Genomic DNA, 21,839 nt, shown 5'->3' on the forward strand with positions numbered 1-21,839 from the left:
GTGTGGTGAACTGGGAGAAAAGTTATAGAACATAGATGAGGCTACTAGCTCTGCCATTTACTATGTAATCAGGTATAACATACCTAGATTCACTTATTGTGAGAAGTCTTCATCTGAAAAACAAACATAATTCTTCTGCAGCATTGAGATACATTAAACTACTAAACCTGCAACTTGAGGGCTGGGTGATTGGGTCCTTGGCAGTGTGACCCACCAAATACCACCATATCCTGAACCCTAAGCTCTAATGCTGTGAATAAACAGATCATCACTTCCTTAGCCAATGAGGATGCTATGTGTGCCCTAATCTTTGACCTCGTCTGTCCCCTAAACAGGTTTCCTTGCAGTTCCTCCAACAGGCCAAGTACAGTCTCACATCTGAACCTATCCATCTGCCATTTCCTCTGTTTGGACAGCTCATTACACAGCAACCTCCCTTAGGCTTTGGCTCAGAGAGGTGTATCTTGATAATCCTACATAAAATAGTACCCTGCTCCACCCACTCTGTGCTCTTTTGCTCTGCCTCTGCTATATCTTTCTTTATAGCCCTTGATGCCTGGCATGCTTTACATTTATCTTATTAAGCATTGTTTATACATAAAATACACTGTAATTATATAACTTCTGGTGTCTATAATGTAAGATTATTGAGGACAAAGAGTTTGTCAGTTTGATTCATTGCGATATTGCCAGTACTCAGAATAGTACTTATCACATAATACAAATGAACAGATATTTGTTAAATGAATGAAAAAATAAGTCAGGCAAATTTTCTGAGGATTCAAAATAATCAGATGATACTTTAATCCTTCTTATTAGATATTTATTGCAGATCAAGTGAAGAATAAAATCTAGATATTGAAGTATTATATTGTTATAAAAATTTACTGGTGGAAGTTTTTGCATGTACTCTGAAAGTTTTAGTAGAAATATGATAACTAAAAATTCCCAACATAGTTCATAAATGGATGTACCCTCAAAATTCCCCCTTTTGTTTCTAGAACCAGCTGGCATCTAAGATCTTTCGAAAGAATGTATGGATTTAGATTTACTTTGGCTGAATTATATTCTAGCCTTTGTAAGCTACGAAATGGTGGTAAAACTATTGTAAATCTTGCTGTGATATCTTATCCTGAAACATAAATAATGAAAATAATGAAATAGTTCTAAAGGTGGTCCTTTGAGTGAAAGGTAGCTTTCTATTTAACTATATTTCAGATATCAAGCTGTGCAAATCTGTTTGCTTATTGCTGTTCCTACTTAAAAGGCCAGAAATCAATTTTTCTGAGACCCACAGCATGGTAATAAATACAGTATTGGAATCCTGACAAATTATCTTTATTCAAGGTAACAGGGTAGAGTGAAAGTTGGTTAATAACCACCCTGTGATATGTGAGAATGAACCTATTACCATTAAGTGGTAATTAATTGATTGTTTTCTTGTTATTCCAATAGGAAATGTAAAAGTGTTGACTTCAAAAAAGCACTTCCCCAATCCTAATGATGACCTACGTCTGACTCATTCTACAGGAGAAGCAAAAAGTAAGATATTAAAGTAGCATCTCTCAACAAAAAGCATCATTAATCAAAAATCCTGACCTGGGGCTTCCCTGGTGGCGCAGTGGTTGAGAGTCCGCCTGCTGATGCAGGGGACACGGGTTCGTGCCCCGGTCCGGGAGGATCCCACATGCCACGGAGCGGCTGGGTCCGTGAGCCATGGCCGCTGAGCCTGCGCGTCCAGAGCCTGTGCTCCGCAACGGGAGAGGCCACAACAGTGAGAGGCCCGCGTAGCACACAAAAAAAAATCCTGACCTGTGATGGTGAAATGGGGTTCCCATCCTCTTAGCTCACAGAGAGCAGGGCAGAGGGTGAAGACAAGTTGCTGTGAGAAGGCAGCTTTGTTTTTTTTTGCCTTCTAGCAATGTCAGTGACTTTCCATAAAAAAAGGAAATAATAACCAGAAATATAAAAAGATCCTATTTTTTACTTTAAAAAGTGTAATCACCAATAAATCTTTACATATTCTTAGTAGCTAAATAAACCTTTCTAATGACTTTGAAATGTTTGCTGTTTAGAAAAAACGAGTCCTAGTGTAACCCTCCCAATACCCACCAACGGAAAATGTTGTTTTTTAACTTAATTTTAAACTCTATTAATGTAAGTGGGAGCTTTCAATTCACAATTCAGCATTTATTATTTATTTAACTTATAAGGTTGTGCTGCTACTTCTCCCTGAATGAGGTGGATGCTGATGAGAAATACTGCTATGTCTTAAGCGTGTTTAAGCAAAACTTGTATTGAAAGGAGAGGGGATATTAAAAGTAGAGAAAAATCCTAAGGAAATAAATGCAAATATTGTATTTAAGTTTCAAAATATGTACACAGATATACAGTAATGCATTACATGAATTATACATTAATGTTTCTATAGTTTGAGAGGAAGACAGACTTGAGTTAGAATGGGACCCTGCCACTTACTAGCCATGTGACTTTAGCCAGCTGCTTGATCTCTACTGATCTTAGTTTTTTAAATCTTAATGTGCTAAATTCAATATATATGTAATCTAATAAAATAGAATGTTTTGCTCTGTCTTTAAAGACCACTATCAGTACACACATCCCCTACTCTACCCTGCTCAGGCACAACTTGCACAACACTTGCACACACGTGTTTGCACACTCATGTGCATGTGTGTATACTCACATACATATCTTCTGTCCATTGCAGAAATGCAAAACAAGGTAGAACAATTTTTATCCTGAAAACAACTGAAGTTTACGCTAATTACAGTTGCATATGTTTTTAATCTAATAGCACTGTAATATCTTCCATGTCATATTCAATATTGCACTATTAATTCTACAAAACAAAGCATGTTAAAAAAATTCTCCCCCAAGTATTAATAAAAATCACAAGAAAAATGTTGACTCATGAGAAAAGTTTAGATTTGAATGAACAAACTTTCCATAAAAATGTCTCTCCATGAACATACACAAATTTGTATTGGTGAGAAATTATCTTAAAATATAACATTATATATAAAGAATCATTATTTCTTTTCTTATTCTTATTATACACCAATCTCTAAATTTATATTTATCCCATCAACTGGAATTAATAGTCAAGCAATATTGGTATTCTTTGGTTTAATTTTTTTTTTTTTTTAGCCATGTGTTAGCCACTTTAATAAAAATGTGATCAAAAGTCAAAATACAAGAGTTCAAAAAGGCACAGAAAAACCTTTTATCTTCAATTTTATTACAAGTTTTAAATTCTGGGAATAGTTTAAAAAAAAATTTATATGCTAATTTCAGCCCAGGGCTAATTTTTTTACAACCAAACTAAGAATTACTACAAGGGAACATCAATGCAACAAACAAGTAAAATTTGCAAACCCAAGTCACAAACTTGCTAACAAAGTTAATAATCATGATAATGGACAAGACCAAAGAGCAACTGATGCCTCAGTTAAATTTGAAAGAAACACTGCTTTCTCTAGAGCAGAGAAACATGCAAACAATTCTGCTTCAAGAAATTTGCATAGAAATAGAAAATGCTAGAGCCTTTACCACAAATGAAATTGCAAAGCTTTAGTATATTAAATTCAACCCAAGGAGCACCAGATGTTAAATTGGAGCCAAGGTACGACTCAAAACATTTAATTTCCAGCTGTGCAACTAGCAAGAGCACAAGAATTTCAGGTGTGGAAGTGAGCCCTAGGCAAGCTCTTGAGAAACATGAATTTGATACAATGTAATCTTAAGACAATGCAGACAGTCCTGTGGAATTCAGATTTTAGGAGGGCACCATAAGGCATCAGGGTCTCTTCTCAAAGTCACTCTTGATATTCTGTCAGCAACAATCACATTTTTACAATCTCATTGATGACCGTTCACAGATCTCTAGCCTCTACACATATGGCAGCAGAAACCCCAGTATGGTGGGAACCCCTTTCAGTTTGGCCCTGCTTAACGTGTCAGTTTGTAGAATGACTTTTAAGCCCAGCCGTGGCCTAAATGGTGTGAAAGGGACTACTCCCTGGGCATCTCAACACTTCTCTTCAGCCTGGGCTGTCTCCCAGGCCCCTCTCCTTCACACCTGCCCCCGTGGTAAGACTCCAGAACTCTGGGATTCTGATACTGACCCCAGGGAACCTCACCGACACCCACCTTTGGAAGCTCCACTATTCCTCATCTCCAGCTCCCCCTGGTGGGGTTCAAAGTGACAGTTTGGTGCAAAGACTTGTAGAAACAATGATTATTTACAAATTCATATTTTGTAGACCTTTCCTTAATTGAACACCTGTGACTTTTACAGTCGCTCTCCAGACCCTTTCCTGAGGGGTAGTAGAATATGCAGCGACACAAAAGGACCACGTTTTATTTCTACAGGAAGAAAAAGGATTAACATACATAGTAACTGTGTATGTCAAGAGTAATTTGTAATCAGAAAATGAAAAGACAAATGCCCCAGTAGCCTGCATTTTATTGACATTGCCACTTTCCCAAAAAGAGAACCTCATAAACAAGTCATTGGATCTGCTTTCAGTGAATTAGGAGTTCTCACATTTGTATTCCTCAATCTTTGAGAAAAGTATTAGATGAAAGTGACTCACCCCATTTTGTGTAAAACAGTGACTAACTGAACTCACATCTCCACGGCCTCATCCACCTGCTCAATGTCAAACAGTAGTCAGTTCCCTTGAAGGAGCCTTATCCTTCTATTTTGGTATTTCTACCACAAGAAATGAAAGTTTCAAGCAGAAAAAAGTTTAATTACAAATAAGTGAGTGGCAGCCCAAGTGAAGCCCTTTCACTGTGTTTTCCAATTTTCTGTTCAATCCACAGGGCAGAGATACAAGGAAAACCACCATTTTGTTTGCTAAATTTTATTTAAGAATTCATACAGGGCTTCCCTGGTGACGCAGTGGTTGAGAGTCCGCCTGCCGATGCAGGGGACACGGGTTCATGTCCTGGTCCGGGAGGATCCCACATGCCGCGGAGCGGCTGGGCCCATGAGCCATGGCCGCTGAGCCTGCGCGTCCGGAGCCTGTGCTCCGCAACGGGAGCGGCCGCGGCAGTGAGAGGCCCGCAAACCGCAAAAAAAAAAAAAAAAAGTCTAATATACTTTTAACCCTATGTATTTAAATTTTTTCATACATTTAAAATTTCTTACTTTGGTACATAATATTCATCCCTTCCACTATTTTCCATTTTTACCTTAGTAATAAGGAATAAATATGAAAAATTATAAAGGACAAGAACAAAAAGGGAAATGAAAGACACCAGAAGCTTTTTGAGTCAATTATGGATGAGGAAAAAACTAGAGGTCGTTTATAAATAAATATTTGTTGATTATAAAATTTTGAAATATCTTAATGTGAAATGTGGTATTTCTTAATGTGAAATTTTTAATTTTTACTGCTAACTTCAATTGGTCAACAATGAGTATATTTAGCATTATCAAGAGCAGTCAATGGCCACAGAAAACAAATTTACGGTTACCAAAGGGGAAAGAAGGGGGAAGGGATAAATTAGCAGATTGGGATTAGCAGATACAAACTACTACATATAAAATAGATAAACAACAAGGTCCTACTTTTTAGCACAGGGAACTATATTCAATAACTTGTAATAAACCATAATGGAAATAACATGAAAAAGAGTATATATGTATAACAATCACTTTTCAGTACACCAGAAACTAACACAACATTGTAAATCAACTATACCTCAATTAAAAAAAAAATAAAGCAGTCAGTGGCATGACCTGACTAAATTTGGAGTCAGAATCCCATTTACTACCTGTGAGTTTTTGGCTGGGTTTTTTGACCTCCCTAAGTCTGTCTTCCATGTGTACATCAGGGGTATTGATACCACCCTACCAACGAGCTGGGAGGACCAAATGAGACAAGTTACACAATACACTTGGCACAGACACTCGCTCAATCAACATGAGCTCCCTTCCTCTTCTCCTAATGCCAGCTGGCTGGCAGACCACATTAAACAAAAAAGGAAGCTATGTTCTCCTTTTTCCAGACAGCTGGTAATCCAGACATCACAGGCCTTTTACAAACAATGTTGACTTATTTTTGCCACAGCTGATGTGTATATAACGTGCCTTGCCAGTTCTCCTCATGGGTTGAATTCATGACCGTGGAATAATTGACTTGTTTTTCTTTATTGCTTCTCATTTTATGGGACCCAGTGAGGTAAAGTGGCAGTTTCATTATGTTTTGTACATTTCAAAGACCAGGAGGACTTCTTCATTGTCTTGTAATAACCACAACAAAAATGTTTTACATTGTTTACCATAGCCCTCTGATGTATCTAAGGCTAATCCTTCCAATCTGTAGATGCAGCCAGTGAGAAAAACAGGTTAAGTAACTTGCCGAGTGTCACCTGGGTAACAGGGACAAAGTCAGGATTTGAAACAAGAGGTCCTGACTCCAGAGCCTACGCTCTAAACTCATAGAAATTAAAGAGAGCTTGAAGCACACATAGAGTGAACACAGGCCTTAAACTCCCATCTATTTTCCACTGCACTCAGCTGTGGGGTCAGGGTTGGGGGACAGAACACATCATAGAATACCTGTATGATGTTAATTATGCATTTATTGCAAAAGAGAAACTCTGAAATTTCTCTTGAGGAGTACATATGCATCTCCTCTTAATCACTCAAGTACTGTACCTATGGGACATACGTTCAACAGGTAACACATTTTTTATTATACCTAAAATATTCAGTAGTTTCAGAGACATATTCCTGCTCTCTCTGGTGTCTTTTACCTATGGGGAAAGGGCCACATAAACAGGTTTGGTGTAAATGCTTAGAATAGTGCCTGGTACACAGTGAGAATATATGTTATTATTATTATTTACAATCCAGAGGCTGCATAGCACAGTGTTTAAGAGCCCAGATTTGGGAGCCAGACTGCCTGAGTTCTGATTCCAAATGTACTCTTTACTAGCCAAGACCTTGGAGAAGTCATTATTTAACCTCTTTAGTTTCCTCATCTATGAAATGAGAATAACAGAACTTATCTTATTGGGTAACAATAAGAATTACCTGGAATAGTTTCTGGCTTATATAAGCCCCATACAGGTATTACATTTTACTACTGTTATCATCATTAATTTTATTTTACTATAGCAATAGTTTTATTTGTTCATCTTTGTTTCTTTTTATTAGAATTTTTTTCTTCAGATGAAACTGGACACAAAAGTCCAGTATACATACAGCAGATTTTATATTGTATGGCAATACACATAAAGCCAACATTGGTTAAAATGGTGTTGAGAATTTCTCCTCTGGTCTCACCCTAGCACACCTATGTATAAAACATATTCAGGGAACATATTTCATTCAGCAGTGTTAAACAGGCCTAGGCACCAGCAGGATGCTCCTTGGCAGGCTATAAAACTGAATTGAGGAGGGTTGATTAAGCAAGAACTTAAGAGCTCCTGGCCTCTTTTGGTCTCAAGGCCAATTGAGTTTGGACCCAGACTCTGCTATTCGATAGTTGGGGAAGTAATTCAATCCCGCTAACACTCAGTTGTTTCCTTTGCTGTGAGAAGGAAATGACACTATCACCACTTCATGGGGTTGTATTTGGGTAAATAAAAGTCTAGTGTAATTATTTTTATCATCTCAATGACGCACAAGCCCCAAATTATTGGTGTTCAAAGAATCTAAAGAGAGAAGTTTTCCATCACTACTTTCTCCTTGAAAAACTTGTCTTGAAAAATGTGAAATTATATGAAATGATTGTTAAAGATAAAAATAACATCCTCTACTTTTATACCCATCTGGGAGAAACAGGAAACTTTTTAATGCAGTATATTTGTTTAAAATAGGATGCATCAGTAGTTGAGTTCAGAGTTTAAAAATCTACCCATACTTCCTATTTTAGTAAATAACATAATTTGGATATGTCAAAATTTGTACCGAAAAGCACACAGGCATGCACTTTGAAATCTACAAATTTTAACCAAATTTATACCAATGTTGAAAAACATGTGTACTTATTTCAACAGAGATTAAAATAATAGTTTTTGAATATTTAAAATTGTTTCCCATTCATATTAACCAAATATTAGTTGTCTTAAAGCTGACATGAAATTAAATAGACAGTTTTGCAATACATTTTCTCTCAAGAATATGAAGCAACATGAAGTAAAAAGATGTGCTAGAATGACTGAATTCACTAGGAAAAAGAAGGGAATTGCAAGATCCCTTTTTCCTGTCACATTTGAAAGTCATTTTAGTAACATTTTATAAGTTGAAAAGAAAGTTCCTCTCCACACATTTCATACAACGACTTTCAATCACTAGCCTTGAGATATAAACTTGAATCAGAATAGAATAATGAATGAAAGTTTTCTTGCCTGACAATTTGACCTGAAAGTCTGCCCAATAAGTAAACAAAATATAAGAATAAAAAGAGACTGAGGAAAAGTATCAGTGTGGCCCATACAAACAAAGAGCTGCAACCTAAGTGTCCATCATCGGATGAATGGATAAAGAAGATGTGGCACATATATACAATGGAATATTACTCAGCCATAAAAAGAAACGAAATTGAGATATTTGTAGTGAGGTGGATGGACCTAGAGTCTGTCATACAGAGTGAAGTAAGTCAGAAAGAGAAAAACAAATACCGTATGCTAACACATATATATGGAATCTAAGAAAAAAAAAAGGTCATGAAGAACCTACGGATAAGATGGGAAAAAAGACACAGACCTACTAGAGAATGGACTTGAGGATATGGGGAGGGGTAAGGTAAGGGTAAGCTGTGACAAAGTGAGAGAGTGGCATGGACATATATACACTACCAAACATAAAATAGATAGCTAGTGGGAAGCAGCTGCATAGCACAGGGAGATCAGCTCGGTGCTTTGTGACCACCTAGAGGAGTGGGATAGGGAGGGTGGGAGGGAGGGAGACACAAGAGGGAAGAGATATGGGAACATATGTGTATGAATAACTGATTCACTTTGTTATAAAGCAGAAACTAACACACCATTGTAAACCAATTATACTCCAATAAAGATGTTAAAAAAAAAAAGAGTTGTGCCAAGTTATACAGCTCCATCCTATTTGATGTTCAGTGACTCTTTTCACACTGTTTAAAAAAAAAAAAAGAAAAAGAAAAAACCATAAAGGGTACGCCCTCTCTCCTAGAAGCTGTATTAATACAGACTCAACCTAACCCATTTCAAGAGTAAGGATTTATGAGTTGCAGGAGACTACAGTGTACTTTGTTTCTCTTTTTTTCAATTACTAGAAACATCACTTGTGGGAGAAGTTTCCTCTTTTCTCTGGTCTTTGACCACAAATTATCTGCTAAAAATGTGCAAATATGTAGACACTCAAATGGATTGATAGAGACTATTCTTACTTCTACAGCCACAGTGTCAGGAGAATGTTTTCATCAAGAAACACTGTAAATTTTTAATAGACAGACTCTACTGAACATACAGGAATATGCTCTACTGAATGAAGATATTCTACTGAACAATCATTCTAGATTACATTTGAAAACTAGTAACAGGTAAGTCTAAAATGGAACTTTGGTAAATAAAACAAAACAACATCCTCTGGGATTCTCTATAGATGTTAAGGTAGCTACTTTAATGTCTTCATTTAGAACATCTTTGTAACATTTGAGAGACCAAATCCAGAAAAAGAAGAGACTAAAATCAAATAAGGCACCTAAAATGATCAGCAGTTTCATGTTGGATAAATTGATATATGTTGTCTAATTACATAATTAATGTATCTCTCCGTCTACTTCTACCCTTAATTTATGGGACTTTGTAATATGGATAATCTCCTTTTGATCATGTGACATGATGGCTTTAAAACTGCTAAGGGCCATTACCAACAAGCTGTGTCTCAATACAAAATCAAATTAATAACTGAACTTTCATTTATAGAGGCTGTATTTCAATAATATTGGTCCATCACAGGTAGGATGTTTATCTCTTAAGAATTTCACATTTTATGGGCTTCTTTTCAATTTGCAAAGCCAAAGTCATAGCCATCAACTACAATCTTGCTAAATATTCAAACCCTTGTAAACACAACAGTTATGAATGAGAAACAAATCATATGATATATAATATAGGATGAGTCATGGCACCTGTGGAGCAGGACAGGCCAATTGCAATGCTTTGTACACGGGGCCACTCTGTTCATCACACCTTGCATAACTGCTGGGCTCATTGTCCACTCTGAAACTTATCTTTTCTTCATGGCTTTCAATTACGCAAGCTCACTGCTTAAAGGCAAGACTTAAAATACAATTCAGGAAAAAAATGATTCTCATCTCCCTTAAGTAATTCTGAACTTGGCCCTAGTTTTCTTTTTTTTTTATCAAAGTTTACTTAAATTTATTCTGTTATGTGGTTTTTGGTTTTTGTTTTGTTCTGTTTTCTCCAGCCAGATACAGGTCACTGAGTTTCTTAAGAAGGGTACTTTATACCTTCTAAGTTAACTCCAGTTAAAATTAGCATTTATTTTGCATCTACTTGGTCAACAGAGTGAAATTATTTTATTCTCAAAAATGTTGGAATTATAATCAGGCAAATGCAGGTTTAATGTTTTATCTGCAGTGATAAAGAAGTTCTATGTGAACATAAACACTGTTATCAGGGATTCAAATTTGAGTAAATAATATTGATAAAAGTATGGACCACTAGAAAGTCTCTATCCTCTGATATCCAAACTTTAATCAATATAGACACTTTCCTCTTTGAGAAAGGTACTTGGAAGCAAGGACTATGTCAAATAATACATTTATAAATTGCTGTTTTTCATATTTAAAGACAATCTGTGCAATTATTTCTACTGAGTCTATCCTGTTTCATTATGATTTCCCAGAGCAATGGGAGTAGCTACCATTTTTAGTTCATTGCTATTGTTGTGTTTCCCCTTCCCTCTGGAATTAAGCATGCATCAAACATTTATTAGATGTCATCTAAGGTAATTAGTTGTTCATGAGAATGCCATGGACAATGCCCATGTTGCGGCAACTGACCTACGCTTTTTATTAGAACTGCATATAGACCAGAACAACAGCAATAAATAAAAGTGAGGAACTCAGTTCAGCCAGAGGCAGAAGCAAGAAGAAGAAAACAGAAACATCCAAGGTGCATCCTCCTGTGAATAAAGAAGACAACAGGTATGCGGAGACAGCAGGTAAATGGAGGGGGTGTGGAATTAGTGATGGAGGGAGGGTATGAAAAGCATTTTATTTGGTGTATAGCTGAAAGGAAATGTGCCTAAAATAGATCACTTGAGGAAGGACACAATCCCCCCACCCAAAGAGAAGGCACATCTGCAGTAATAATTGCCTGTGCAATAAAAGAGATTTTTAAAACACATTTTAAAGTAGTTATTTTGGCTCATTAATGAGATATTCAGAATAATTACTTGTCTGTCTTAAGGGGCAGTATCCACAGTGGTTATGCACGTGGGATCTGGCATCAGATCTGGAATTCTGACTCTGACACTAATTGACATGGCCACTTATTTAACCTCTTTCTGCCTCAATTTCCTTATCTGCACAGTTTTCCTCATCTGCACAATTTTCTCATCTGTAATTTATGACATCGTTGTAAGAATTACAAGTAGTTTAAGTATGTAAAGCACTTAGGAAAGTGGCTGGCACATAGTAGCAATACATGTTCACCATTCTTTCTTGACATTTTTCAAATCCAATAAAGAATGCTAACAGAAAAGATGATCAAGACAATTAAATGATGCCACTAGCACATTCTTGAAGTATGGTTTTACTACTTAATATATAGATAAAGCTAACAGATTCAAAATACTAACGCTTATCTAGGGACCTAAGCCAAATATAAATCTCAAGAGAAGATGGTACAAATGTTATCAAGAGTTGTCTAATTTCCAGTTAAAAAGGTTGATCCCCATGTAGGGAAATTTACCAGCAATATTATCCCCAGCATGGCAGTTTCAATGAAATCAGAATATGGTTCATGTTGCATACTTGCTGACATCCTGGATTTTAGGGGAGCAGATTCCTCCTGAGCATATTTTAATCCTGCGGAGAATCATATTTCACTTAAAGTCCCCAACTCCAGGAGAACGGTGCCCTCAGAGTTCATCTCAGGAAGCTGTATTTGTTCCCCTGCTGTTATAAGCATTTGCCTAAGTTGACTCCAGGACAAGTTTAATTATGCCTCTTTTATTTTCAAGTTTTATGTTTCTATTTGTCTTCATGTAACATAGACACAACTTCTGGGTGAATTACATTTTCAGGGGAGCACAAAGACTATGGGACAGAAAAGGCAGAAGTAAGCGAACAAGAGCTCATATGCTTTTAATCACTTAGAAGATGGTGTTATAAACTCAAGTGCCTTTTCCCCTATACTAGGGGACATTATTTTCCCTCAATGGACCTTATTTCAGGATTAAGTTCTATGACTCAGCTAGCCAAGTCAACTTAAATTGTAGACCAGGTTGGCAGAAAAGAAGCAATTTACACAAGCAAAGTAAGTGTAGGAAAAATAATTTGAGTGTTCTCTATATATGATGGTCTTCTGAGTTCACTCCCAAGGGATAATCTACAGTAAATTAACGATAATTGAAACTTAACTCCTAAAATTATTTCCAGAGATCAATATTCCCTTTATAGATAACTGTGCCATAGCTGTGCTGGAATAATGGCCTATACTTGCTAAGTGCACATATTAATGAGGCCTCTGTGTATAAATACTGTTCGTTTTTATTCTCCTTGGCACTTGAGAATGGGGCTTTTATTCTGTGAGCTAGAATAGCTCTTCTCAAACCTTAATGTATAAATGAAACATCTGGGGATCTAGGTAAATATGCAGATTCTGATTCCATAGGCCTAGGACAGGGCTGGATGACCTGCATTCCTAACCAGCTCTGAGGTGATACTGATGCTGCTGATCCACTGACCACACTTTGAATGGTGTGAAGGTAATAAGACAGCCAGTCCTGTACTCTGAATTTTCCTTATCATCACCTTACTTGATCCAACGTTATGGGTTAAATTGTGTCCCCCCGCTGAAAGATATGATGAAGTTCTAACCCCCTGTACCTCACAATGTAAACTTATTTGGAAATAGAAAGGGTCTTTACAGACATAATTAAGTTAAAGTCAATAGGGTAGGCCATAATCTAATATGACTCGTAATCCTTATAAAAAGGGGAAATTTGGACACAGAGACAAACATTCACAGAAGGAAGATGATGTAAAGACACAGGGAAAAAATGGCTATGTACAAGCTAAGGAAAGAGGCCTGGAACAAATCCATTCCCAGGCCTTCAAAGGGAGCATAGACCTGCCAACACCTTGATTTTAGACTTCTGGCCTCCAGAATTGTGAGGCAGTACGTTTCTGTGGTTTAAGCCATCCAGTTTGTCGAATTTTGTTACTGCAGCCTTAGAAAAGAAATACAGATATAGTATTAACAACTCTTCCCTGACACCTCTTCTTTCTTCTCCTCTCTGACATATACAGAACATTTCAGTGCACCACTAAACTTAGTACAATGTGAAGAATGTGAGGGCGACATTCCACACGCAGATAAGGTAACACAAAGGGGTAGGTCATGTTTCTCAGGTTTGCCTAAGACAAAAGCTTGGATTGGTCCTACAGTCATTGCAGGTGTTAATCATGAAACAGGTTAAATCTACTGTAGATTTAGTTGTTAGTTGTTGTTCTGTTGTTAGTTCCCCTTAGGAATCAACAAACTTGACGCTTAACACTCAAAGGACATATGCCCAGATTTTTGCGAATCTCTATATTCCCAAATGTTTCTATAGCATATAATTTCCTTCAGAAAATGAAAACTTGGAGTGGCCCCTTAATAATCCTATAAACATAGACCTAAAATAAATTATAAAGGCATTAAAACAATTTCACAAATCACTTTTTTGTTGTTGTTGCTGTTGCTTTATAGCACATTTTGTGGACTCATTTTGACATAGATCAGCAGTACTGCCAAATTTGAATTTCATAATTTATTCAAAACTGCTTTTGTCTATGAATTCCCATTTATTTCTACCTCTTCACATCCTTTGTGCTTCATTAGAAGCCCTACAAATAGCTTTTTTTTTTGAAGCCATTTTTCTACAATGAAACAAAGCTGTTCTGTTTTTGTTTTTAAATCACACTATGAGAGTTATTAAGTTTCCAATGAATACAAGTAGAAAAAACAACCCACATAGATTTTTAGAAGATGTAGAAAAGAATGAAGTAAACTAGCTAAATGACGGGTCCATACAAATCAGTCTCACTCCAAACATTCCTCAGCAAAATGACAAATTACTCAAGACCTTTGCTTTCATTTTAAGAGCGTAAAACACAAGCTTCTGAGATCCATGAAAGTCAAGGGTGTGAAGCTCTTCATTATGATACTTAGCCTTTACACTTCTGAATATAGTTCATCCTATTTTTTATACTCTCCCTGGGGGTGGTACCACTCCCTGGAGGGATGTTTGGAAAAGCGTAGGAGTGTCTGAGTTTTCACAATAAATGAATGGAGTTATCGGCATTTAATGGGCAAGGCATTGGGAAACTAAACAAAGCAAAGCAAGAGATGATAAATCTTTGCCTCTCACCAAATGCCAACAGTTCCTCTATGTTGAGGGCCTCCTCCCATTTTGACATTTCTTTAAGATTAATGGTCTTTCCAGTTTAGGCTCTGGGTTCACCTCTTGACTTCTACCAGAAACCATGCTGACTTCATATGTCTCTCTCTCCCTCTCTCTCTCTCTCTCTCACTCTCTGATTTAACAGGTGTGTCATTCCCTTTGTGTGTTCAAAGATCGCTGGTTCGTTTCTCACCCCCTCCACTTTATGGACTGTGATAAAGAACATACCATGTAATTAGCATATCTGTTCTTCTTGATTTGTTGTTTTATTTTTTTATCATTGTAGATAAATCTAACACAGTGTACTTCAGATAGGACATCCTGGAGGTTCTTTTGTACAACCATCCAGTTCCCTCCACCATTATGGTTATGGTCTCACTCCTTCCTTTTCTTTATTCATTCTTCAAACATAAATAAGCCCCTGCTATAAGATATGGTGTTAAGCCTCATGGAAGGAGGGTACATACAATGATGATCAGCTCTCTCTTCTGGGATAGTCAGATTTACCTTCTTTCATTTCTCATTATTTTCTTCCTTCTTCTCCCTGATAACTTTTCCTAACTTTGAGCTTTTGCTGATCTAGAAAAAACTCGCTCCTCCACAAAATTGTGACAATTCTATCTGCTAAACTACCACCCTACATATCTATGTTGATTAGCTTTTTGATTATTCCTTATACTAAAAACAAGTTCACATACATATTTTATCATTTTAACTTTAATATTTGTGATTTATGCTAATATTAGAGATTTACAAACTGAAGGTTAAATAACTTTTGCACAAACAACTTGTTCATGGATTTTAAAACAGGTCTAGCTGACCCTAGTGCCTGAGTTCTTAATGAATATAAAATATTCCTGATAATTAAAATCACCTTCCTGTGACTGCCAGTGTACTTTATATGCCCTACTTTTAAATCTTACCATAGACACAGTTGGCCTTCATTCTCAGGCCATGATTAAATTTATCACGACTGTTTTAGAAACCTGGTTATACCTTCCAAGTTTCCATTGAAAATAAACCAAAAAAAAGTTTAAAAACTTTTCTGGGTTTCTTAGCTAATACAAATCCACAAAGTAGAAGTTCCAAATATAACTAGGTAGTCCTCTGTTATTTTTCAATGCCTGCAGGCTTTTAAAGTGCTGTGAATGTGCCTTAATCTGTTGCTAGGAACACTGCACATTGCTCCAAACAGTCTGCCAGTCTGAGAAATCTAGCGTGAATGACATAAGTGTTTCTTTCATCCAGGTCAGAGGATGGCGTGCAGCAGTATGGGAGGGAAGGAATTCAGGATAAAGAAATTAACTAGGGGCTTCCCTGGTGGCGCAGTGGTTGAGAATCTGCCTGCCAATGCAGGGGACACGGGTTCGAGCCCTGGTCTGGGGAGATACCACATGCTGCGGAGCAACTGGGCCCATAAGCCACAACTACTGAGCCTGCGCGTCTGGAGCCTGTGCTCTGCAACAAGAGAGGCCGCGATAGTGAGAGGCCCGCGCACCGCCATGAAGAGTGGCCCCCGCTTGCCGCAACTAGAGAAAGCCCTCGCATAGAAATGAAGACCCAACACAGCCAAAAATAAATAAATAAATAAATAATTTTAAAAAAGAAATTAACTAGTGGAAAAGAAAGTGACAAAGAAGAAAGAACTCACAGACCCTAAAGGAAAAGCTTTCCAACTGAAGCTCTCCTGTTCCTCACCAAGCACACATCCCTTGAGAGCTTTTGGAATTGGTTCAGTCTAGTCTGACAACAACTCAGAAGGGCCAGGGCACAGCTGAGAGTGTCTCATTCCCTTGTCACACCAATGGAAGTCAGAGATCTGAAACCTGCAGATACCAGAGACAGTGAGGCCTCTTTGAAACCTCAATCACGTTTCAGATTTGGGAATCAAGAGAGTTAAGAGCAAGAAATCAGTCTATAATCTTTCCCTGATACTTGTCTGGCCCCAGGATAAAATATAAAGCATCAGCTTTAGAATTAAAAAAGAAATTAGTGATTTACACTTCTACCTTCTTTGCTTTCCTTCATCTCAGAAGCTTTGGTGCCTGAAAAGCATAGAGAACGATGGGGCAGCTGGTGCAGAGGAAGGATCACTTTTGACACCTCCCTTCTGCTATAACTGCAGCGATTACCACAAAACCTAGGCACCTCTCAAGCAGCAGGATGCCATTTCTACCCCTGTTTGTGGCTGCTTAGTGACACGGTGGATGAAGCATCTCCTCTGTTCAAGTCAGTACACCAAAGCTTTCTTCTAGTATGCATGTAGCTTTATATTTTACATCTAAATCTTTGACTCTTCTAGAATTTATTTTGGTGTAGAGGATAAATCTTTTTTCTTCCCAAATGGCTATCTAAATGTACCAATACCTGTTGTCCACTCAATCATCCTTCCCCCCACTATTTTGATGTCCCACATTTATTACACAATAAATTCCTGTGGGAAATTCCAGTAACTGGAATGGGGAAACCAAACATGGACAGTAAGAAAATTCCATTTCCACTGAAACACCATATGCATGATTTCTCCTTTCCTTAATGTTTAAAAATGAAAAGGAGAAATATTACAAGGGAAAGATGCCACATTTCTAAGGTGCCGCTTTCCTTGATTACAGGTTATTTTTAGCACATGTTGATCTCTTCTAATTTGATAAATTAATTATCCTATTCATCTGCTAAATGTTCTTTGATCCCTCTGTGCATTGCTGCTGACTCAAGGAGTAGGACATTATGAAGTCCAGTTTTGCCAGTTCAGCTGAAACTGAACTGTTACTCAATTTATATATGTTCCTTGCCACATTTTATGTTTGCTTATAAGGGCATGTCTGGTTATGGCTATTTTTAAGTGACAGGCGATTTAGCTTTTGTTTGAGCAAAATAATCAACATATTTTACTATTCTGAATTTCCTTATTCTGAAAATCATATTGAAAATTGTGTAAAAGTCTCTTAGGGAAACTGAAGAAAATTCTGCCAATGAGTTCAGGTGACTTAATCATTTATTGATTCATTTAACAATTATTTATTAACTTTTGTGTGTCAGAAGATGATTCCAACCAAAGGTGGATGGTGAATGTACAAAGTTAAAATTTCTTTAATAATTCTAGCCTAATTAAGGATTCTATCAGAACCCTAATGTGGACACATTTATTGTTAGACTCTAAATCAAATAATATGTAGCTGTGTAGGACAAGTAAAATATACCTAGTTATTCGGTAGAAAGGATTCAGTTATTTTCAACCCTTTTGCTGTTTTTAAGTATTGAATTTAAAAATCAAAAACAAATGGAACAAAACCTTTCTGGAGTTTGCTGGCAGAGGTCCCAGAATTGATGGAGAGGTACATTTCACGTCAAGAGATTCTTGTTCATAGTGGACTAACCATGTGAACACCAAATTTGGCAAAATGATACTAAGTAATCTGTCTATTCCTGTTTGGGTGTGTTAGTTTGTATTAGACATGCCTTTTAATTTTCTGTATTTCTAATGCTTTGGCATCTGGGCTTTGCTGACCCTGAAGAGACTGCCCCTTCCAGGGCCAGCCAATTCCTAGAGATAGGAAAGACTAACCCTGAGAATGCCTTTCTTATGCAAATAAACCAATTCTGAGCCCAAACCCGAACCAGATCCTCACAAAGCTCTCACATCCTGGGTCACTATCCATCTGCCCTAAACACCTCAGGGCCAGGTACCCAGACAACTAGAGTCAGTCTCTATGCCCCAGAGCCTGCTGAAATTATTCGAACTAGCCAGTCCAAAACTTATGTACCCTACTTTGCCTGTTCTTTCCCAAGGAAACCACAATAAAGCCTCTTGTCCATGTTTCCCCCTTTCTCTCTCTGCCTCCTGACCAACCCAGGTGCTTCTCTATGTGGTCCTTCAAGGCATGATGTGTCCCTCCTTTTGAAACTGAGTAGCAAATTATCTTTTCAATGGCAATCATCTCCTGATCTGTTGTTCCCACTATACCTAAATAATAATAAAACCTACATTTTAAAGCAGAGTTCTTAACTTATAAAGAAAAGGAGATACTTCTTTGTAGCTACAAAATAATTCCTTTCAACACATTGATGTGTTCTGATAAGAGTTATCAGTCAAGTGAAACCCCATGCTATAAGAGGACAGGAGTGAGAGAAGGGAAAGCCTCCAGTGTGTTTTATACTTTATCATAAAAATATTCAAAAACAGGCTGATCTTGAAAATATTCTATCAGAAAAAAGCACATAGAAGTCTGTTTTTATTGATTTTAATATGTTGGATTAAATTCTTGAACATTCCCTTAAGATCAAATATGCCTGTAACAGGAAACTTTGCCATAATTTTCTGTTGATGGCTTCTCGGTCATTAGAAATATTTGGAAGTTGTAATTACATTCTCTTGAAGTGATTACTCGAATTATACATTGATGAAAATTGTTTGGCTATTAAAATGTAAAGAGTTTAATTGGCTATTAGTATTTCTTGAAAATTATTTGTTTTGTGTGGTAGAGGGTGGTTGTTAGAGGGAACTGGATTGACACTGGGATCAGGTTTGAAGCCTTCCCTAGTAAAAATAATTTAAAAGTTTAAAAAACAGAACTTGTATTGCTTGTAAAAATATGTAGAATATGGAGATACACTTCCTTGGAGGTCTGTCACAATCTGGGCGCAACTTCTAGCAACCAGACTCTACCAGTCCTGTTTCCTTAGAAGACACACTGGATTCAAGACAAATGAGGCTGGCCTCTTGAGTAGACTTGTAGAAAATGATTTTCATCTCTGTCTCCAGAGAAGAAGTGCCTGCTGCCACCTGCTCTTACTCCAGCTGCCAAATTCTTGCAGCCCAGAGGTCCACTAAGGAGCCCAGAGATTGTCTGGACACTCTGTAGCCTCAGAGGGACATCTACCAGAAAAAAACACTCATATCATGCAAACTGCCTTCCATGTTTCTTGTCCACAAAACATCCAGGCCTACTTTAGGGAATCTGGAAGTAATAGTTAAAAGTTGTGTTGGGGCTTCCCTGGTGGCGCAGTGGTTAAGAGTCCACCTGCCAATGCAGGTGACGCGGGTTGGTGCCCCGGTCCGGGAGGATCCGACATGCCGCGGAGCGGCTGGGCCCGTGAGCCATGGCCGCTGAGCCTGCGCGTCCGGAGCCTGTGCTCCACAACGGGAGAGGCCACAGCAGTGAGAGGCCCGCGTACCACAAAACAAAAACAAAACAAAACAAAAAAGTTGTGTGAATATTCAGTATTTCACCTGAATCTGCATTACTTCAGGAGGAGTCATTAGGCAAAATAGAACTTAATTACCTTAATGCTAAGGTAAAAAGACATTAAAAACTACGGATACCACTTTAAGCCAAATCCATACACTACAAATCATATTTAATCTCAATTTACCAAAAGTCTTTGTGAAAGTGTAACTATGTTGCTATGTGCAAACATTTCTTGATAAAGGTTTCCAAGCCTAGTAACAGACTAGATGGATAAGAGGACATGAATAGCAGAAACGTTCGGCAAGATAGACACAGTCATTGCCTTCCTGGTAGCTGTTTATCAATCCATTCTTTCCCACTAATCACACCCCATTTCCTGCTCACAGAGTGGGCAGTGATCTCTTGATCTCAGGGGAGGTGGGTCTTCCCCTAGCCCCAGGAGATAAATCATAATTGCTTTCTTACCCAAGAAGAAGAGATTGAGTGTAGGTCAAAAGAAAGCAGGTTCAGTAAATTAAGGATTTAGCAAGTTTAAAGTCTAAAGTATAAAGCTGAAAGAAGAGAGGGAGTGAGAACACAATGTGCTTAAGAAACTTAAGCTTTTTAAAAAAATAAGAGAAACTTATCAAATATATAAATGAAGCCTAATCATTTCCTTTAACTAGGAGCCCTTAATTGCATAGAAGTAAATGTGTTTGCACATACTGGCCTGTGCTTTGAGGTCAGTACCTATAATCTCTAAACCCTTTTAAACCTCTTTGTATGCCACAGTAAGCTAGTTATCTAAAGAATAAATGAGGGCACTATTCAAGACTTTTCTTGGCTGTTACACTGATTGTGGTTCATCAAAGTTTCTAGTCTTTCTGCATGGAAGGTGACCATGGGTACAGATGGACACACCACATTTGAACACATTGGACTGCACTCATCATAGAGACAGGGATACTCTTGTGTTTATAAAACACTGATAAGAGGCCCTCCACCACCTCTTTTCAGTCCTGGTGATAAAGTCATGTTACACCCTCTTAAAGAAGCAGCCAAATTTTAGATACAGGCAGCAGAAAAGCCAAGGCAGTACAGGTTCCTATAGGGAAAGGCCAACCAATCATGAATTCTTTGTACACCTCAAGTTCCATATCTGTCGAATGAAACAATTTCTATTCTAATCTCACATAGAAAGCATGACAATGTTAGAATCAAGTGTTTTCTGCTCACCGTTCCACAGTGCTGTAACATAGTCTGAAAGCAAGAAACCAAGAGTGTATCCAAGGACTTTAGCAGCCCAAGCATATGTAGCAACAGTTGACTTTCTACTTTAGAGGATTAGACTCTTTCTAAACTGACATAATTCAAAAGTGGGACAAATAGTTTTCATATCGTATGTTACTTCTTAAGTGTTTGAATAATTTTAATGTTCATTGCATTTTAATACATCTTATGTTACTTTATTAGTTTTCAAAGTCTACCCAAATGAAGACCAATTTTAAATAAAATTTTAAAATTTATATTTTAAAAATATCTAATTTATCAGTCTGGGAACAGAACTCAAGACAAATAAGTACACTCCACAGATTGAAAACATGTTTTATTAAGAATTTTTGCTCTTGGCTTCATTTCTGCAGACTCTGAATTTCCTTAAATATTCTATTGTTCTTTCATTAGACTTAAAAATTTGAGCAGTTGAAGTACTTTTCATATTCCATCCCGATTATTCCTCATTTTAATGTATTGTTTTTCCCCTCCCTGTAAAATTTGACAGCTTTTCAAAATTTTGCTCATCCTATTTTTACAGTATGAAATTCCCACGTTTTCCTTTTTTAGAGCATGTGTTTCATGAATACAAATCTCTAGTGTATTTATTTAGATATAATAATACACTGTATCCCCTTTATATTTTGAATAGATTCATTAAGTAGCTAACATACAAAACTGGTGCAGTATTAAGGCCTGTCAGCTTAACCAAGAACACATTTTGGATTCCTGTTTTATTCCTA

At 37.2% G+C, this 21,839-nt stretch overlaps 1 protein-coding gene across 5 annotated transcripts in view; it reads right to left on the bottom strand.

The window, feature by feature from the left end:
- ARHGAP24 (Rho GTPase activating protein 24) overlaps positions 1 to 21,839 on the bottom strand; it is a 488,283-nt gene that overhangs the window by 123,222 nt on the left and 343,222 nt on the right. The gene's annotated exons all lie outside the window — the stretch shown is intronic.

Source organism: Neophocaena asiaeorientalis, unplaced genomic scaffold (assembly GCF_003031525.2).
Source record: "Neophocaena asiaeorientalis asiaeorientalis breed wild unplaced genomic scaffold, Neophocaena_asiaeorientalis_V1.1 scaffold296, whole genome shotgun sequence".
In the NCBI taxonomy this organism is placed as follows: Eukaryota; Metazoa; Chordata; class Mammalia; order Artiodactyla; family Phocoenidae; genus Neophocaena; species Neophocaena asiaeorientalis.